The sequence below is a fragment of the Panthera pardus genome, unplaced genomic scaffold (assembly GCF_024362965.1).
Source record: "Panthera pardus isolate Hobbes unplaced genomic scaffold, ASM2436296v1 HiC_scaffold_7, whole genome shotgun sequence".
Lineage (NCBI taxonomy): Eukaryota > Metazoa > Chordata > Mammalia > Carnivora > Felidae > Panthera > Panthera pardus.
The window spans coordinates 64,726,435-64,745,513 of record NW_026527002.1 but is presented as its reverse complement, the minus strand read 5'-3'; the positions used below and the strand labels follow the sequence as shown (position 1 = coordinate 64,745,513).

The 19,079-nt window shown below is 37.6% G+C and overlaps 1 long non-coding RNA gene across 1 annotated transcript in view; it reads left to right on the top strand.

The window, feature by feature from the left end:
• Nucleotides 1-19,079, top strand: part of LOC109273271 (uncharacterized) — a 207,823-nt gene that overhangs the window by 81,370 nt on the left and 107,374 nt on the right. The window contains exons 2-4 of the long non-coding RNA XR_002082958.2: nt 11,451-11,582; nt 12,042-12,135; nt 12,570-12,614. This is a non-coding gene — a long non-coding RNA (uncharacterized LOC109273271). The remainder of the gene's footprint in view (nt 1-11,450; nt 11,583-12,041; nt 12,136-12,569; nt 12,615-19,079) is intronic.

Genomic DNA, 19,079 nt, shown 5'->3' with positions numbered 1-19,079 from the left:
TTTTTTTTTCCTCTCACTTCCTTATTCCTACTCATGACCTTTGCATCCCACTTTTCTTCCATTCTATCAATAGACCCCTTTCTGCCTTCACTTCCTTCACTTTCATAGTCCGTGACTTCAACAACAATGTTCTTCCTTTGGCCCTTTTAACTTTCCATTCTATTTTTCTAGACAATTTAATCACTTGTAGCTTTAAATATTACTTTAGAATGGTGAATCCCAGATTTATATAACTAATGCTCACCAGTTTCCAGAGTATCTCTAATTAATAATTAAACATTCAATACTTTAGCTAAAACTGAAATAGTTTAAGAAATTGTCTGTATTTTATTTTTAATTCATTATCCTAAGTCTTGATAGACATAGTAAATAATACTCCTCTTCCCCATCCAAGTTCAAAAACATTGAGAAACACAAGAGTCAAGCAGATGGAGTATGGTAAAAATAGTTTGATATTACAGCCAAAATATAGGCATATACCCACACACATAAATACCTTCCTAGAGGTATACTTTCATAAAATTTATAGCATAGAAGATCAGAGATGAACTGGGGATTCTTATAAGGAGTTGGGTACCTAAGAGAGAAAGGAATTCTGTCATGCGTGCTCAGTTACTTTTACAAACCTCACCGATCAAGTAAGTCATCTCCTTTTCCATGAAAAGTGAATAAGGAGACCAGAATGTTGCAGTACTAGAAGCTCCCTCACTATGAAAACATTGTAAGGGAGAGAAATTCACTCCTCCAAAAATGTTATTTGATCTACTTTTATTGATATGATAATCCATTACCAAATGTGTGACACGGCAGCAAAAATAATTTCTCTCCAATATCATTTTTATTTGAATTATTCTTTTGCTCGTATTTCTACTTTTCATTTAAAACATGGTTCTCAAGCATTCATCAGCATTCTTTCCTAGCCCCCTGTCTCCTCTCTCCTCATTTCTCAGCACTTCCTGTTGTGTTCCCTGAGCCACTGCCCAACATATCTGCTACCATTGCCCCTTGGGAGGGCTCTACCCAAATTACATATGGCCTTGCTTTGTGATAGTCTTCCCTCAACCTAACTACGCTTGCCAAGAAAAGCCTTTCTGCCTTGTATCTCTTCTTCTAAGCAGCTTTCAAAACTTTGCCTATTTCTGAAACATAGCTATTTCATTTATATTACATGTACTGTATTATATTACATATTTGTACTTATGTGAATCTATTTCTTTTATTAATTCTACTCTGCTTTATAGCCATTTAGTAATTCATATTGCACCAATCACTTTTACGGCTTTATAGTGCTACCACATGTCTTCTTGATCTTATTGCCGTTTCCTCGCTAAACGAGATTATATCTCGTTTATTTTTATCCTGCTCCCTGTCCTCCGGCACATATAATCCAATGTTCTTCCTATTTGTGGTTTCTTAGGGTCTCATCCAGCCTGGTGTCAATCCCTCCATTTCTCCTCTCTTTTGGCTAGGACAACTTGAATTCCTCTTTCTGAAGAGGAGTCGTTATATAAATCAACTTCCTACAAAAGAAACATTAAATTCTATGTTGGCGGGTATTATGTCTATTTTATTCCCCACTATAGAATCACCCTAACTTTATTGCCCCACACATAAATGCTCAAGAAATATTTGCTAAATCAATGACTCTCAGGATCATTATCAAATCATTTTCACTGTGAAAGTGACAATTGTACAGAAAACTTGATGTGACACCTCCATTCCCATTTGCACCTGTTCCTCTGTACCTGTCTCCTAATCACATGATTTTTAATCTCAGTCTTCTGCTAACGAGATAGCTTTCTCCCATTTTATCTGTCAGTTTTTGCTTCATGTATTTTGAAGCTCTGCTATTAGGTTCACACATCTTTATAATTGCTATATCTTCCTAGTATATTGACCCTTTTTTTTCATTATGAATGTTCTCTTTTTACCTCTAAATAGACAAGTCTTGAGGGCTATATAATTTGTTATCAATATAGCCACTCTAACCTTTTCATAGTTTTGTTTGCATTTAAACATTCTTTTAAAAAAATTGTTTATTTATTTGAGAGAGAGAGAGAGCACAAGCAAGAGAGGGATGGAGGGAGAGAGGGAGACACAGAATCTGAAGCAGGTTTCAGGCTCTGAGCTGTCAGTGCAGAACCCAGCGCCAGGCTCAAACCCACGAACTCCTTGATCTTTAATGCTCTTGTATTTATATATATTACATTATGTATAAAATAAACCAGACAAAATTATATATTTTTGCTTTATGAAATTAAAAATTAAAAGAAGGAAACTATTTATGAATACATATTTATATTCATATATATGAATATATATGTAAATTTATATAAATATATAAATAATTATACAGGATATAGAATTCTAGATTTATAGTATTTTTTAGCACTTTGAATATTTCATTCAATATTTGCCTGCTATTTATTTTTTTCTGATAATCATTTTCTTGATTCTTCAAGATTGTCTAATTATATTTGTCTTTAAGTCATTTGACAATAATATAAAAATGATATATATGTATACTACATATACATATATGCTCTATTCTATTTTCACAAGTGAATTATGAACAAAAGTCTTTAGCATTAAACATTTTCTTTGTTTCACAATGAGGTTTCATAGGCTAGAGATCCCTTTTTTATTAAAAGTCAGTTTTTTCTTTTAAGAACCATTCAAGCCTATTTTTAGAATAGCACAATATTGCTAGTTCACAAAACTTCCTCACGGTAGTACAATTTCTGAATATTTACCTACTTCTTGGAGGGAATGTTGAGATCCAGTATGTTGAAATGGAAAGAGACGTAAGGATTTTTAATGAACAAAATGTGTAGGCAATTCCTAAAATAATGTGGAGGTATGAAAGAACTCTTGAAAGAGAATCAATCAGGGATCACGAGTGATGTAAAAACTAGCTTTCCAGGAAAAAACAAACAAACAAACAAAACAAAACAGAAAATGAAGAAACCTGTTTTCTAGCATTTGCTGATATCTGTGGTATAGTCTTACTGCTTTCAAGCTACCAACATGATGTCAATGAACATGGAATTGGAAAGAGATGCATTATAATGGTGTTTATAAACTATTTCTACTGTATAAATATAGTACTCGTAAATAAACTCAAGAGTATAGATGATAGTGATATGTAGTAAAAATAAGTAGAAAGTGATGAGTTTTGAGTGTTTGCTACCTTTATTTTTAATATAGTTTATTTGATTGTAAGCTTATACCTAACATAATCTAATTTTTACTAAATTTAACTACTAGCTTACAACATTTCGGAAAATTTAACAGTTGGTTCCTGCAAGTTGATGTGGGCCAGCTCCAGCTCACTACTAAAAATATTATAGGTGTCATTGCACTTGTATCAATTAATGTCATAGTACAGAGAGGTAAGTGTTTGTGTGTCAAAGTTGTCGAGAGCAGATGTTAGTTCTTTGGCAACAATCATGAACATAGTAGAAATTTTCTCAGAAATTTTCTGGCATATGTTTGTAAAGGGCTTATTGATGTATCAAGTCTTAGTGAGGTTTAATCAGCTATAGTTTTAGATTTCACCACAGCCCTTCAGACCTAATCCCTGTCACTGTTTAGAACATCAGGAAGCTGTAATAAGATTTGGGGCACTTTGTGTTATTATAACAGCCCCATTTTATATATTAAAAAAGAAATATATTACTATTAAACTGTGATCTAGTCATTATAATTCAATCTCCTATTTAGTTTATTTCTTTCCCTTTCTTTTTTCCTCTTGTTCTCCCCACCCTCAACCCCTTTACTTCCAGTGTGTGTCTGACCCAAGCTTTGTCACCTGATGTGGAAAAGCGGGATGTGATTAATTTCTTCTCTGGCCTTTTTATACTCTCCATACCCCATTTCCCTGGTCTTCTAAGTCTGGAGCAGGAAAAAGAAAGAAGAGATGAAAAGATAAAATGACATTTTACTTATGTGATGCTATTTGTACTTCTGTCCCAGCTGTTGAATGGCTTCTGTGAAGCCCACGTCCAAATACTAGTCTCTCTGATAGGTTTTTTTATTCTTTCAAATCACTAGTCTAACATGCACAACTAGCACTTGGTAGTTCCACCTTGTCCTTCCCTCCAGATCATCCGCCCGACCTCATTGCTCCTGTGTAACAAGTTGCATGCTACACAAGCAACTTTAAAAATCAAACTCATGCTCTTCAGCCTCTCCACAGAGTTCTAAAATTCCTAGAACACATAACAAAAGGTACAAGAAAGATTCAGAGCTTCTATAATGCTTTAGGTCCAATTTGTTGTTTTTGTCTTTGCATGTGTATCTATTTGGACAGTGCATTATTGGCCGTCCTTTCACAGTTAGACATATAATCCTCGTATGTCCTTTCACACTTAAACATATAATCCATAACACCCAACATCTGGTTGGAAAGTAAGAGTCAATCCAACACGTCTAGAAAACACCAGAGCAACCAAATATTTTATCAGCATTTTTTAAAAAATTACTTCTGATTGGCATGTTTTCAACTGAACGAAACCAAATTAATTTGAGTTCCTAAAATGGGCCACGTACTGAGTGAGGAACTCTCATATGTGAATTAACTCTTACATGAATATAACTCTTATAATAATTCTGCCCAATTGACCATTATTATCCCAAGTTTTACTATAAACGAAATGAAAGCTGAATGACAAAATATTTCACCCAAAGATGTGCAGCTAGTAAATGACAGAATTGGGATTCAAACTCAACCACGTGCTGGCATTCTGGTTTTTGGCAACACATCCTCCACTAGTACACGAGGTAACTGTGTCACCTCTGGAATTCTCACTCAGCCTGGCTGGTAAAGCTTTCCTGATGCAATATGACTACATGTTGCTAGTGTTGTCATTTTTTTTTTCACATGGGACCATTTAATTTTTTAGTTAGTCGTCTGAACAGGGGTCTTTCTCATGCTCCAGGGCTCCCTTCATTTTAATTAAGCATGACCTTGGACCCAACGTGGTCCCAACCTACTGAATCTTTGTTTTTGGTGTTTGTGGAAAACAAAACATTTGACGTTACTGGTGTCATTTCCACTCATCTCTTCCATCACACATCACATCACAATAAAGAACAGACACACCAAGTGAAGCCGGCCATGCTGTATAACATGACATTGGCATGGGCCTGACAGAGTATTTTTCCAGGGTCTTTAGGTTGTTAAATATAATGGGTATAATTATGCTCTATGATTCTCATATAAAAAATAATCACATTATTGATTCTTATCAAAATAAATATTTCTCAAATTTGGCAGGAAATAGGAGTCCATCCATGTGTTGGGGATCCAAACTCTCTCTGTGATTCACAGCAGAACATATAAATGCTGGAGTTTATGCGATGTAGAACATTTGGGGGGAAAGAGTTTACAGTTTTCTATCAGTTCTAGTCATATAGAAACAGTGTTGTCAAAGGTTGTGTAGTCTACTTCAGGATTAGTGTGTGAGTTTTATGCTTCCCATGGAAACCACTTTCTCCATGCCACTTGGCCATTACAACTTTCTTTGAAGTTTCCAAGGCCCAATACCTAACTGTTCAATACCCAGGTGTTCTTATGCCACATGATTTGAGTTAATGTCTCCTTTGTGGTCAAGCATCTGTTTCATTCAGGGAATGTGGTTCTGTCTCCTCTAAGTGAATCAGCATATATCCATGGCCCACACATTCTCCTCTCAGACAGTATGGTTCACAACACCTGATGAGTTTCAGCATTCACATTCAGTCTTCACCAAGTTCTATTACTCTGCCTTTGGGCCAAGGAATCTCACACTCCAGAGCAGGAGAGTTTATTATTCTCATAGAGAAAATGGGGTGAGCTGTTAAATCTCTGACAGCAATAAAAACAAAGTGGAAATGTATTTCTTTACAAATCATGCTCCCACATTTGCAAGCGTTTAAGTTTGAAAAAAAAAAAAAAAGAAAACACATTTCACGTTTAGGATAGATTAATGATAACAGCCAACATTTATTGAACATTTACCAGTGCCAAGCACCCTTCAAAAATCTTTATATATAGTAGCTGGTTGTACAACCAGATTATCTGAGAGAAGAATGTTCTGTACTGTCTTTCTGTTACAGATGATGAAAGTGAGGCCTATAACTTGAGGCCTCAGGGGTCAACCTGGAGGTTGTGTGTGCAGGGGCTGATCTAGCACTGGGGTGGTGGAAACCTGTGTCTGTGGGAGGCAACCTTAAGGCTGTGACCACAGGGTTCACGTGGTAGTGAAGCAGGTGGGAGCCTGGATCTGCAGGAGCCTGTCTGACATCTAAGTCCATGGGGTGAGCCTGGCACTGGGGTGCATTGAAAGCTTCTATCCATGGTAATTGGCTTACTGCTGGGCCTGGCTGAGAGCTTGAGTTTTGTGGGGGCTTATTGGGAGCTTGGCATCACAGAAGCTGCTGTAGGCCTGGGGCCCGACTGGCACTTGAGTGGCCAGGAAACTGGGTTTGTGGAAGCCTGGTGGAGACTGGTGCCATGGAAGCTGTGTCATAGACTCTGGGTCTGGAGTTCTCTCTTGTCCAGCAAGAGAGTGGGACACAAGATTGAAAATGCGAGAGAGGCTAATGTTCAGGAGGAGACAAGAGCCCCGACTAAGGGTCCTGGCTCCATTTTTATTAGGATCAGAAGGCTTACAAGTGTGATGGGCATGCACAGAGACAATGAAACCGTGAACATTAACTCGTGGGCGTGGGGGGAAAAGGGGGTTTTGAAGATATGCCGTGTCAGGGGTTTGGGTCAATACAAAACAATATTCTGGTGCTGGGTGGAAGGTTGTTTACAACAAACATGAGGCCCCACCTCTGTTTACCTAAACTGGTCTAGGGGACAAGAAGGAGAGAGCATGCTACATTAGGGTCAACAAGGCATCTTTCTTTTGCTAATTAGCTCCCTTCTGGGCAACTTCTCCCCGCTGAGGTCTATAGCCCTATTTACCTGTTTACCTAATTTGGTCCTTCCTTCCTGTGGAAGCAGCTTTCTGCTGTTGTCCTATACCTTTGTCCTATACTGGGGGCCTTTCCCCTGTTTGTCCTATACCGGGGACCTTTGCCCCATTTGTCCTATACTGGGGGCCTCTGCCCTGGTTATCTAATCTTATTTACCTAATCTTGTTTTACCCAAACTTGGGTATGTTCATCCTATGGCTTTCCAATTCTTCATGCCTTGTTAACCCATTGGTGCCAGCTCAGAGAATTTCTAAGCTGATTCCCCACAAAGCTGCCTGGGGCTTCACCAGACTCCTGGGGCTCCTAAAGGTGTCTGGTGCCCTGATGGGTTGAGGGCCTAGGTTCATGAGGGTTTCTGGGAGCCTGGAGCTGAGAAAGCTATAGGATCCTCCTGGGACCACTGCGGTTGGCAGTCACTGCCGGGGAGCCTGGATTCACAGGAGCCTACTGGGAGCTTGGTGCCATAGGAGCCATCGGGGCTGTTAAAGTTGTCTGGGGCCACTGGAGACAGCAGGTGCTAGTGTGAACTGGGGGCGTGCGTTTGGGGGAATCACTGGGGTCCCAGAAGCTGCCTGATGCTACTGGAGACAGAAAGCACTGGGTGACGGAAGTCTGGTTTTGCAGGAGTCTGCAGGGAGCCACCTCGGGCTACAGGAGTTAGCCTGGTGCTGGGACAGGCCAGCTCCGGGATCCATGGTAAAGTCAGGTGCCCGTTCCAGTCTCCTCCCACTGGAAGGGAGTATCTCTCTGCATTGGGCTGCCTGGGCTTGGGGTAGGGGTGACGGGACTAGTGGGAATTTATCTTTCTTACGCTCTTCAGTGGGTCTTTTTTCTTACTTCTATGCTTTTTTCAGGTGCCATAATCTCTCATTTGGAATCCTTGGCTCTCCTGATCGTATTTTCACATGCAGGTAGCTGTTTAAAATGATGTTTCTTGGAAGACAAGCCCTAGAAACTCCTATGCCATCATTTCATTCTTTCATATTTCAAGGGGAGAGGTGACACCTTCTTTACCTTCACATGTCTCGTGTGCACTGACGCCTCACACATAGAGTTGCTCTGTGGGTGTCTGTTGAATTTAACACATATAAATATCTGTAGTAAATTCCATTTGTAAGACACTGAGAAGAGCATTGCATCTCATACAGAGCCATATAACGGAGGATGGAGCCTGACTCAGAGAAAAGATAAAACATTGTAAGTAGAATCTGTAGATTCTACTTCTGTAGAAATAAAAAGAGCTTCAATTTATTTGTCTTTGTACTCCCAGTGCCTTTCATGTGGCCTGATAGATACCAGAAACTCACTAAATCTACGAGTGAACTAGATTTAAGAACTCAAAGAGGCTTTTATATAATAAAATATAGACAACAGGGAATATGGATTTTATAAAATTTATATCTCAGTGTAGTCCTAGCCCTCTCCCATATAACAAGTACTCATGAAATGTGGAAATGAATAAAGATTTTACATTATGTGTCATAAATGAAGATAGAGAGGAACTAAGCAGAGATAAGTGTACTTACTTTGGGCTGTAATGATTTGTGAGATAAGGTATGAGAACTCTATATGACGTCCCCTAGAAAGGAGGGCAGGTTGCAATCTCTTTCACTTACATGTTTCTGTGCTCCTGCCAAATGCGATTACTTCAACCTCCTCACTTGGATCTTATGGTCTCGGGTCTCTACACCATCACACACGGGTTCAGGTCATGTCCACCCCTTCTGACTTCACTTAGCCAAAGCCAACATTTCCCCCAGTGCTTTGCCAACAGGCCACTATGTAACTTAGAGTGTATTCTACTGTGGTTATTTGATATATTAGGAGGTTTCATACCATAATTTTCATGACACTGTACTTCTGTGAATTTAAAACGTGTATTAGTTTGATATGGTGCCATTTGTCTGTTTTTGCTTTTGTTGCCTGTGCTATTGGTGTCATATCCAAGCAATTATTGCCAAATCTGATGTCCTAAACCTTTCCTCTGTTTTCTTCTAGGGTTTTTATAGTTTTAGGGCTTGTATTTAGGGTTTTAGTGCATTTGGGGTTAATTTTTGTGTATGGTATAAAGTGAAGGTCCAACTTCTTTCTTTTGCATGTGAATATCCAGTTTTCTCAACACCATTTGTCAAAGAGATCATGCTTTCACCATTGTGTAGTCTTGTCACTCTGTCGAAAATCATTTGGCCATATATGTAAGAGTTTATTTGTGGACTCGCTATTCTGTTCCATTGGTTTATATATCTGTCTTTATGCCAAAACCACACTGTCTTGATTACTGTATAAGATGTTTTGAAATCAGGAAGTGTGAGGCCTTCAACTTTGTTCTTTTTCAAGATTATTTTGGCTATTCAGGCTCCCTTGAGATTCCATATGAATTTTAGGATATTTTTTTCTAATTTTGCAAAGAACACCATTGAAATTTTGATATGGATGCATTGAATCTGTAGGTAACTTTGGGTAGTATGGATATTTTAACAATATCAAACTTAGAAACATCTGTACATCAAAAGAAACAATTGAGGGCACCTGAATGACTCAGTTGGTTAGGTGTCCGACTTCAGCTCAGGTCATGATCTCTCAGTTTGTGAGTTCGAGCCCTGCGTTGGGCTCTCTGCTGACAGCTCAGAGCCTAGAACCTGCTTCAGATTCTGTGTCTCCCTCTCTTTCTGCCCCTCCCTTACTCGTGCTCTGTCTCTGTCTCTCAAAAACAAATAAACGTTAAAAAAATTTTGTTAAAAAGAAACGATCAATAGAGTGAAAAGCTAACCTATAAACCTATGGAATGGGAGAAAATATTTGCAAATCTTATATTTGATAACAGATTAATATCGCAAAATATACAAGGAACATATACAACTCAATAGCAAAAACAAAACAAAACAAAAGCAAAAAACAAAAACAAAACCCCAAAAAACCCCAAACAGACAAAAACTCCACAAAAACAAAAACTAAATAACTCAATCTAAAAAATGGGCAAAGGGCTTAAATAGACAATTCTCCAAAGAAGATATACAAATGATAACAAGCATGTGAATAGATGCTCAACATTACTAATCATAAGAGTAATGCAAATCAAAACCAAAATGAGATATTACCTTACATCCATTAGGAGGGCCACTATCAAAAGAACAGAAAATAACATGTGTTGGCAAGGTTGTGGAGAAATTGGAACCCTTGTGCACTATTGGTGAGAATAAGAAATGGTGTAGCCTTTATGAAAAGCATCATGGAGGTTCCTCAAAACTTTAAAAATAGAATTAGCAGACGATGCAACAAATGAACTAAAAGCAGGATCTCAAAATGGTATTTGCACAACCCACGTTCACTGCTGCATTATTCCAATAGCCAAGAGATTGAAACAAACCAAATGTTCATTGGCGGATGGATAAAGAAAATGTGGAATATACATTCAACGGTATATTATGTAGCTTTAAAATAGAAGGAAATACTGTTCCATGTTACATATGGATGGACCTTGAGGACATTATGCTAAACAAAATAAGCTAGCTACGAGAGGGCAAATACTATATGATTCCACACATATTAAGTATCGAAAGTAATCAGAAGCATAGAAACAGGACTGTGGGGAGAGGAAAAGGAAAATCAGTGTTTCATAAACATACAGTTTCAGTTTTGCAAGATGAAAAAGTTATAGAGATCTGCATGACAATGTGACAACACTTAACACTACTGAATTGTATACTTGAGAATAGTTAAAATGGTATATTTAAGATAATGTGTTTTTTGCTACACGCACGAGTGCAAGTGCGCGCGCACACACACACACACACACACACACACACACACACACACATGCACACAAATGATTAAACACCTTTCTGTGTTCTAGAAGATTGTCTCTGTAATTGGGAAGTCCAAGGCCATAATTCTGGCTGTTGTTATAAATTGTTATCTCCCAGAATTTCATCTCAGTGGAAACATGGAGCAGCTTCACACTTATCCTTAGCCCCTGGTATTTTCTGAATATTTAATTCAATGGGCATTATAACAACAAGTAGTCAAGTTTCTCTCAAATCAAATGGAATCAAAAATAAATTGAAGCAAGTGGCAGGATGTGTTTAAATGTCTCTGAAACACTTATTGAAATATTAATAGTACACTGTCAGAGGTACTTGATTTCAAGTTTCAAATTTAAAAGTTATTTTTGCACATTGCAAACAGTTTGCAGTAGTGAGCTCTTTCCTCATTTACAAAGTTTTCTCCACACATGTTCTCACTCGGTCATCACACCTACCTTGTTAGATAAGGAGTATATTACAATCCCCTTTTCATAGATAAAAATACTAGAACTGAAACTTAAGGAGGTATTGGTCCTATGCCTTGGAAGTCCTATGGCTAAAGTCCTATGGCTTGGAAATGGCAGAGCTATTAGTCTACCTGTAGTATTCTGGCTCCAAGTGGCACATTCTTTTCCATGACCCCACATATGTCATTGATGGCTCCTACCTGTCATCTTTCAGGAGGTAGGAATTCAAGAGGCCAGATGAAGAGCAGTCAGTAGGGCTGGCACGGACAGTCTGAAAATCCTTCTCTTGAGTAACCAAACACACAGCTATCATTTATTTGAGCAACAGTGAAGTCTATGCTGCAAGGTAAGTTGTTTGGTATGATTTACTGAATGTTGTGACTTACTAAAAACCATCTGCCAAGATCAATCTAACATAAATATAAAAATGTATTAAAAATCTAATTTCATGCAGACGCGCTGGGACAAATATCACTGCGATGGGTATTTGGACGTGAAGGGAATGCGCATTTCATCGCTTACACAGTCCGTTCTTCTCCCAGTGCCTTAAAACAAAGCTTTGCCAATCACGTAAAAAGTATAGTTTGTCCTGGTAGCCACTGGAATTTGCTCACACATTAAAGCTTTCTTTAGAATGCTGAGTTTGGTTCTTAAATGTTCTTGGCATTTGTGTTTCTGCCCTCATAAGGCAGCACTTCAATTTTTCTCCCTTTGGCACTATCCTTCTCATTTCTCTTACATATCATTATTTCACCAAATGTATGTACTCAATGTGATTCCAATTTTGTTTTGTTTGTTGGGCCAGTGAACCTGGGTAACCCGAGGCACAGGGCCAAACATCTGGTAACAATAAAATCAACACAACGGTAGAAGAAGATCAAGAATCCTGTAACCATAAGGTAATGTGGAGTATATTCGGGTAGCTATGAAGGATACATAATAGAGGGTTTTCCTCTATGATAGTTGTGTTCTCTGAATTGACAGAAATAGGTCAAAGATCCCCGATAGCATGCTTTCAATACATTAGGCCAAGAGAAAACAGCACTTGTCCTTTGCATCTGGTCTAGATTTTAGCTTTGATTTATCCATTCTTCTGAGATCCTTAGAATCACAAAACCCTAAAAACTGCAAATAAAATATATCCTGAAGTTCACCAATTTAAAAGAGAAGGGCAGACAGCCTTTATACAACACATCTTCTTGTGTTCATCAGATTTTGTTTTCACAGTTGGGGTCCTGGGTAGATGTGGAAGTCTATGAAAGCTTATTTTCCCCCAGATGTTAATTCTAAATGTCATTTTCCTTCATTTTGGCACACTATTTTTTTTTTCTAGAACCTCGGGCAGTCTTAAGTACTGATGCGTGCCAAGATATATTTGGTGAGTGAATAAATAAATTAATAATATACTCTCAGTTTTCTCTTTATCCTATGGTAAGCCACATTTTTCCTTTTTTGATATTTGCATTAACCTCTTTATAAATTGTGTACTTTCCACATACTAACTACTTAAGTAAACCCTTCCCATTTCGAAGCTCACTATTCTCCAGATTGCTTATACAAATTTCTAATTTGATTACCTTTAAAATTTTTCCCACCACTTAATTACTTCAGAGTTGAAAGTTTATACTTAAGCTCACTTTTTCCATTTCCAGTTCCATATAAGTAATTTCTTTAGCTTGTAGTAAGCATTTATGGTGAGCACCTGTTCAGTAACCAGAGAAGAATACATTTTCCATTTGGAAACATGAACTAAAGCTTACAGTTTTGGGTTTTGCTGTTCCTAAAACATTCCTTATGAAAGTCAATTCATCTTTCCCTTTTATACTAGGACGGTAATAAGCATAAACAAGACTTTGGAAAAACCACTTAATAAGCCTTTAATTACATCTTCTGAGAGAAAAGATATTAAGCTTTATATCACTAGAGTCCCTTCCTCCTTTCCATTGACAAGTTTATGATTTAAAAGAAAGATATAAAATACTTCTCTTCAAGGAATGCTGGCTCGACATATAAGGAAAACAGAAGATTTATATTCTCTTTGCATAATTCATCCAAAAAATGGTTTGGCCTGAATTTATTGGCCAAAATATTGTCTCCTGTGTTGTCATTCCACATTGCATATGAACACAGATTTGGCCTCTCTGAACATTTCTGCTTCAGATAGTCAGCAACACAGAGGGCTACTCAAAAGGAAATTGTTAGCTCATTTCCTAATTAGGACACCCTGCACATTGAAGAACCACACTTGTTCTCAACTCTTGGGGAAGGAATTGGAAATTTATGGACCTTGAAAAAGATGCCTCATTTTTCCATGAATTTTCACTATCTGGATCCCTTCGCAGCAATAACAGCTTCCTTACAATTGTTTATATCTCTGTTAAAACACAGACAGACACACACACACACACACACACACACACACACACACACACAGAAGAAGAAGAAGTGAAATGACATTTGTTTTCTATGGCAAAACAGTAAGACCTGAAATCCATATCCTGCCTCTCATTTCTCACTCTATAAGTGTCCATTCAACCTTAGGTTCTGTGGGCTGCAAAACTACTATGATAAATCTTCTGATTTTTGTCTTAGCCTCAACTGGAGACAAGATGACTTCTCTCTGGGAGCCCATGACTGCATCTTTCCAGAACTTGTCATGACTTAAGAGCACTAGGTGAAACAGAATGAGCTTCCCTAGCATGTAGTAGTAAATAAACTTCTCTTTTATTATTTGTTTTATTTCCTTGCTGATGACATCTTTTCTGAACGTATCTTATCTGGAAGGCTGAATTTACGTGTTTTACTGTAGGTGTTATCAAACTTTAGCATCTATCACAACAACAAAAGTGCAGGATATTGAATAAGTGCTTTTATACGTATTATCTGGCCAGACACAAGGTGAATCAGAGTAATAGTCATAAAAATAATAACACCAATCAGACTAATAATTACAAACAAAGTAATAGTGGCAATGATGACCACCATAGAAGGATCTGCTACATGCCAGGCACTGTCTTTCTAGGAACACCACGTTTGTCATGGATGCATCCTCAGATCTCACCAGCCTGTATTTAGAAACAAGGTGACATTTTCCTCTCACACATACTTAAACTTTAGTAAATACAAACCTCTATTCTTCCAGGCTCCTCTCCCGGAGCAGCTTCTGATATTTCCCCTCAAAACCACGTTTACACTCTGTAATTTCTTCCTGTATTTCACTCGTCTCTCCAATTGGTCATTCTCCTTTGAGCTGACTCTCCGAAAAGCACCTAAAAACTGATACCTTCAGTTAATTGCTACTAATTCAAGGCTATTGTATTTTTTTAAATCTTAAGATTATTGCTTGAAGCATAGATAATTCTATAACTCTATGTGTAGATATACTGTATATAACTATATAGTTATCTACTTTCATACACATATATAAAGCAGATGAATAATTCATTAGTTGAACACTTTGCTATTACAAACGAATATTCTTAAGAAATAAAGACCAAATCCACCCTCATAGGCCCGTCCCAACCCCTGCTGGTTCTGTGAGCTAAAGACAAACTAATTCCCAGTAATAAAGCCACTTTTCATTTCTATTAGTTGGGGTCCAGATTCAACTTCTTCTTAGCCCCAAATGAGAGCTTTCTTCCGCAAGCTCAGGAGCAGCTCAGTTTTGCCCCAGGTCTGAATGTAGAAGGCAACATCAATTTACTCAAGGTATATTCACCGGTGGATATTCACTCATTTGAAATTATGTCATCTATTTATTCAACAGATATAATTTCCAGTACCAGCCATTGTGCCAAATAGCAGGTATTCTGAGATTATAAACAATAACAACAAAATGAAACAAGAACAAACATGATCTTGGGGTGCCTGGGTGGCTCAGTCGGTTGAGCGTCCGACTTCAGCTCAGGTCACGATCTCACAGTCCGTGAGTTCGAGCCCCACGTCGGGCTCTGGGCTGATGGCTCAGAGCCTGGGGCCTGCTTCCAATTCTGTGTCTCCCTCTCTCTCTGCCCCTCCCCCGTTCATGCTCTGTCTCTCTCTGTCTCAAAAATAAATAAACGTTAAAAAATTTTTTTTTAAATAAGAACAAACATGTTCTTTGTACTTGTGGATCTTACAGTCGATTGGAGGAGCCACCATTACACATCTCAAAGAGTGGGCAATTTGATCTTAAATATGTGTGAGGCATAACAGTCTGGTTCCTGGAGCCTTCCAGCATTCTTTTTTTTTTTTTTTTTTTTTTTCTGTCTTGAAGGAAAGACCGGCCCTGAGTTTGTCTCTTACACATACATATGCATCTCTCCCCCAAAACAAACAAAAACAAGTATTTGATAATAAAGAAAATAAGATTTAGGAAAAAACTGTAATCCTCCCTGGTTCTGTTTACATTAATGAAATGGATTATATTCTTGAGGAGGATATTTAACATTTCACTTCAGAGTACCAGAATATGGATTACTTTGCTGCTTGAAGGCTACCTCAAGAATAAAGACTGCATATTTGCTTCATAGTTTCATGATTAACTGGTTTATTCTTATGATTTTTTCCATTCCCAAACAGTCATTGTCAAGGGTGACTTTAACCATGGAGAACAATAATTATCATTACTACTCTTCTTATTGCTATTCTATTACTGTAATAATACTATTACTGTTGTTATTACTGATAATATAATTATGCGTTTTTAAGCTTCAAAGAAAATAGATCTTCCATATACCTCTTTTCAAGTAGTTTTCTCATGGAGCCTCAAAAAATTACCTTTGATTTGGTTATCAAACTTATTTTAATATTGAATTAAAAATTTGTAGACAGTAACTCACCCAAGATAGCACAATAAAATTGTGATTGTGGATTTGTGATATTGACCCAGAGTTTTCTAACTCCACAATTTGACTTTTTTCCACTCTGCTGTGGGTGGGCACTTGTTCTCCCTAGGAGATTAATGACTCTCTTGCCCAACACAATTTTCATCCAGTGCAACTTGCTAATATGGTGGGAGAGAGATGTAGAATAAAGAAATAAACCCTCCATGCCGAGGCAAGTGACAGAGGAATGTCTTTATGGTGATATCGAGGAAAAACTACCAGAAATTTGTTAATAATATTTGATTTTTGAGCCTATTAACCTAGAGTGGTTTTAACAGACTATTTAGTAATTCTCAAACATTTTTGTTAAATTTTTCCCTTAATCTTCATTATGAAAATAATACCTTTTACTCATTTACTGAATATAAAATATTTAACTACTATAAGTAATTTTTCAAACAAGAGATCATCTCCTCCCTATGTGTCAGATACACTACTTTGCCAGGTCAGCCTCCCTACCACTGCCTCTTGCCTCCCTACCACTGCCTCTTGCCTCCAGTAGCCTGGAGGTTCACCCACCTGGACTTAACTTTCCATCCTCCACAACTACCGATTTAAACACACATAACCCCAAGCTATCATATGTGAATTATCTCATTGAATTCTAGTCTCTTACAATTAGAAGAAAATCTGCCATTCTCATATTTTTCAGCTGTTCAGGTAACTGATAAAAAACATGAAAGGAGCTAATGAATGAGTTCCCTACCAACCAGACAAGTAGAAACCAAATATCTAAATCTAAAATGTTCACTCCATGAACTAATAGTACAAGTTGAGCAAAATGTGATGTTTCTCTCTTGATGTATGATTCCGAAGGCTCCATTTAAAAATTTAAAAATTCATTGAAGAGGGCATCTTTTGGGATGAGCACTGGGTGTTGTATGGAAACCAATTTGACAATAAATTTCATATATTAATAAATAAATAAACAATAAATAAATAAATAAATAAATAAATATTTAAAAATTAATTTTAAAAACTGAAATTTGGGGGGAAATGTGCCTAATTCAGCAAAACATGTAATTTTTAGGAAGATTGCAAAATATTTAGTGATTGATTAGATTTCACACTTTTACCTTTTTTTTTAAGTAGGAGTAATTTTATTTATTTTTTAAGTTTATCTTAGAGAGAGTGTGTGTGTAAGTAAGGGAGAGGGGCAGAGGGAGAGAGAGAAAGAATCTTAAGCAGGCTCTGTGCTCAGTATGGGACCCAACTTAGGGCTTGATCCCAAGACCCTGGAGTCTTGACTTGAGCCGAAATCAAGAGACGCTCAACTGACTGAGCCACCCAGGCAGCCCAGGTTTCACACTTTTAAAATGGCTTAATGTGTGCAGGCAAAAGCCTCTGTTAAAATTTTTAAAAATACATCTATCTTTTCCTATTGTATTCCTACCATAAGCAAAAATATTAGCAAAGATTAAACTTGGTACATATCACTCAACAAATGTTTTTCTCTAATGTAATGTCTAAAAATTATACAGATGATTATTGCTTTTTACTGTATTTGGGGGGAGGCATGCCTATTGTAAACCCAACATAAATGAATTTCCTTATTAAAATCAGTAGAAAATTCCTCTGCACACCTCTTGAAAGATATGCTATTAAAAACAAAATATGATTCAAACTATTAAAATATTCCAATTAAGCACTGACTACACTAACACCTCTATTTTTCTCATTTACAAAATAATACCATGTCCCAAGGTGCTAAATGGATTTGAAATGCCCATTCAAAATGCCACTGCATTTGCTCAGCCTAGCTGACCAAGCTCAGCTTTACTCAGCTTTGCTCAGCTTTACCATTCCTCATCTATCCAGCTTATGATGTCTCATTAAAACAATGTTACTTTTTTCCTTAAAACAAATTTTTATAAGAATGCTCAATGTAATATCTGCCCTCTCAACAGAGTTTTAAGTGTACAAGCATACAATACAGAATTGTTGTTTATACGCACAGTGGTATATATTAGTGAAATACCATGCAGCCTTAAAAAAGGAAAGAAAGAAATCCTATAATATGACAATATGGATGAATCTTGAGGCCATTGTGCTAGGTGAAAAAAAAAGACTGTCACTGAAAGACAAATACTGTGGTCCACATAGATGAAGTATCTAAGACAGTCAAATTCATAGAAACAAAGAACAGAATGGTGTTGCCAGAGACTAGGGAGAGCAGGAAATGAGGAGTTGCTAAACCTTTGTAATTTTGATGTATCCTTCTCCGTATTTTAATCCTTGGCGGTCTATATGGATGCAATTTTGCTCTCATTTTTTAGCTACAGGCGGAGTAACTCTCCGGGTGAGGCTTTCTGAGAACCACCTCTGAGCTGGGTGATCTATACTGATGGGGCCTACCAGCCTGGGCCTCACAAACAGGAGGAGAATGGAAGTTGTACATAAGGATTTAAAAATCTTATTTATACATCATCCTTCCTATATTTCCTGATTCCCTTCCTTCTCAACCACACTCTACATTCCCATAAAAAGGAAGTCAACATTGTTATGTGTGTTTCTCCAGTTTTAGAAACTTACAGACTTCATAGTGCAGTTTCTTTTTTTTTTTTTTTTAATTTTTCTTTTAACGTTTATTTATTTTTCAGACAGAGAGAGACACAGCATGAACGGGGGAGGGGCAGAGAGAGAGGGAAACACAGAATCTGAAGCAGGCTCCAGGCTCTGAGCCATCAGCCCAGAGCCCGACGCGGGGCTCGAACCCGCAGACCGCGAGATCGTCACCTGAGCCGAAGTCGGACGCTTAACCGACTGAGCCACCCAGGCGCCCCCATAGTGCAGTTTCTTACTTCTTGTTTTAAGATGGTGAAGGTAAGCTGTATGACTTGTGCAGATAAGACAGCTAGAGATACAACCAAGTCTTGGCCATAAATTTCCTGCTTCCGCTTTCCTCTTTTAAGCCATTTCATATTCTCTTTTAGTCCATTGTTCAAACTGATATAACCGGAAAACATTTTAAATCTTCC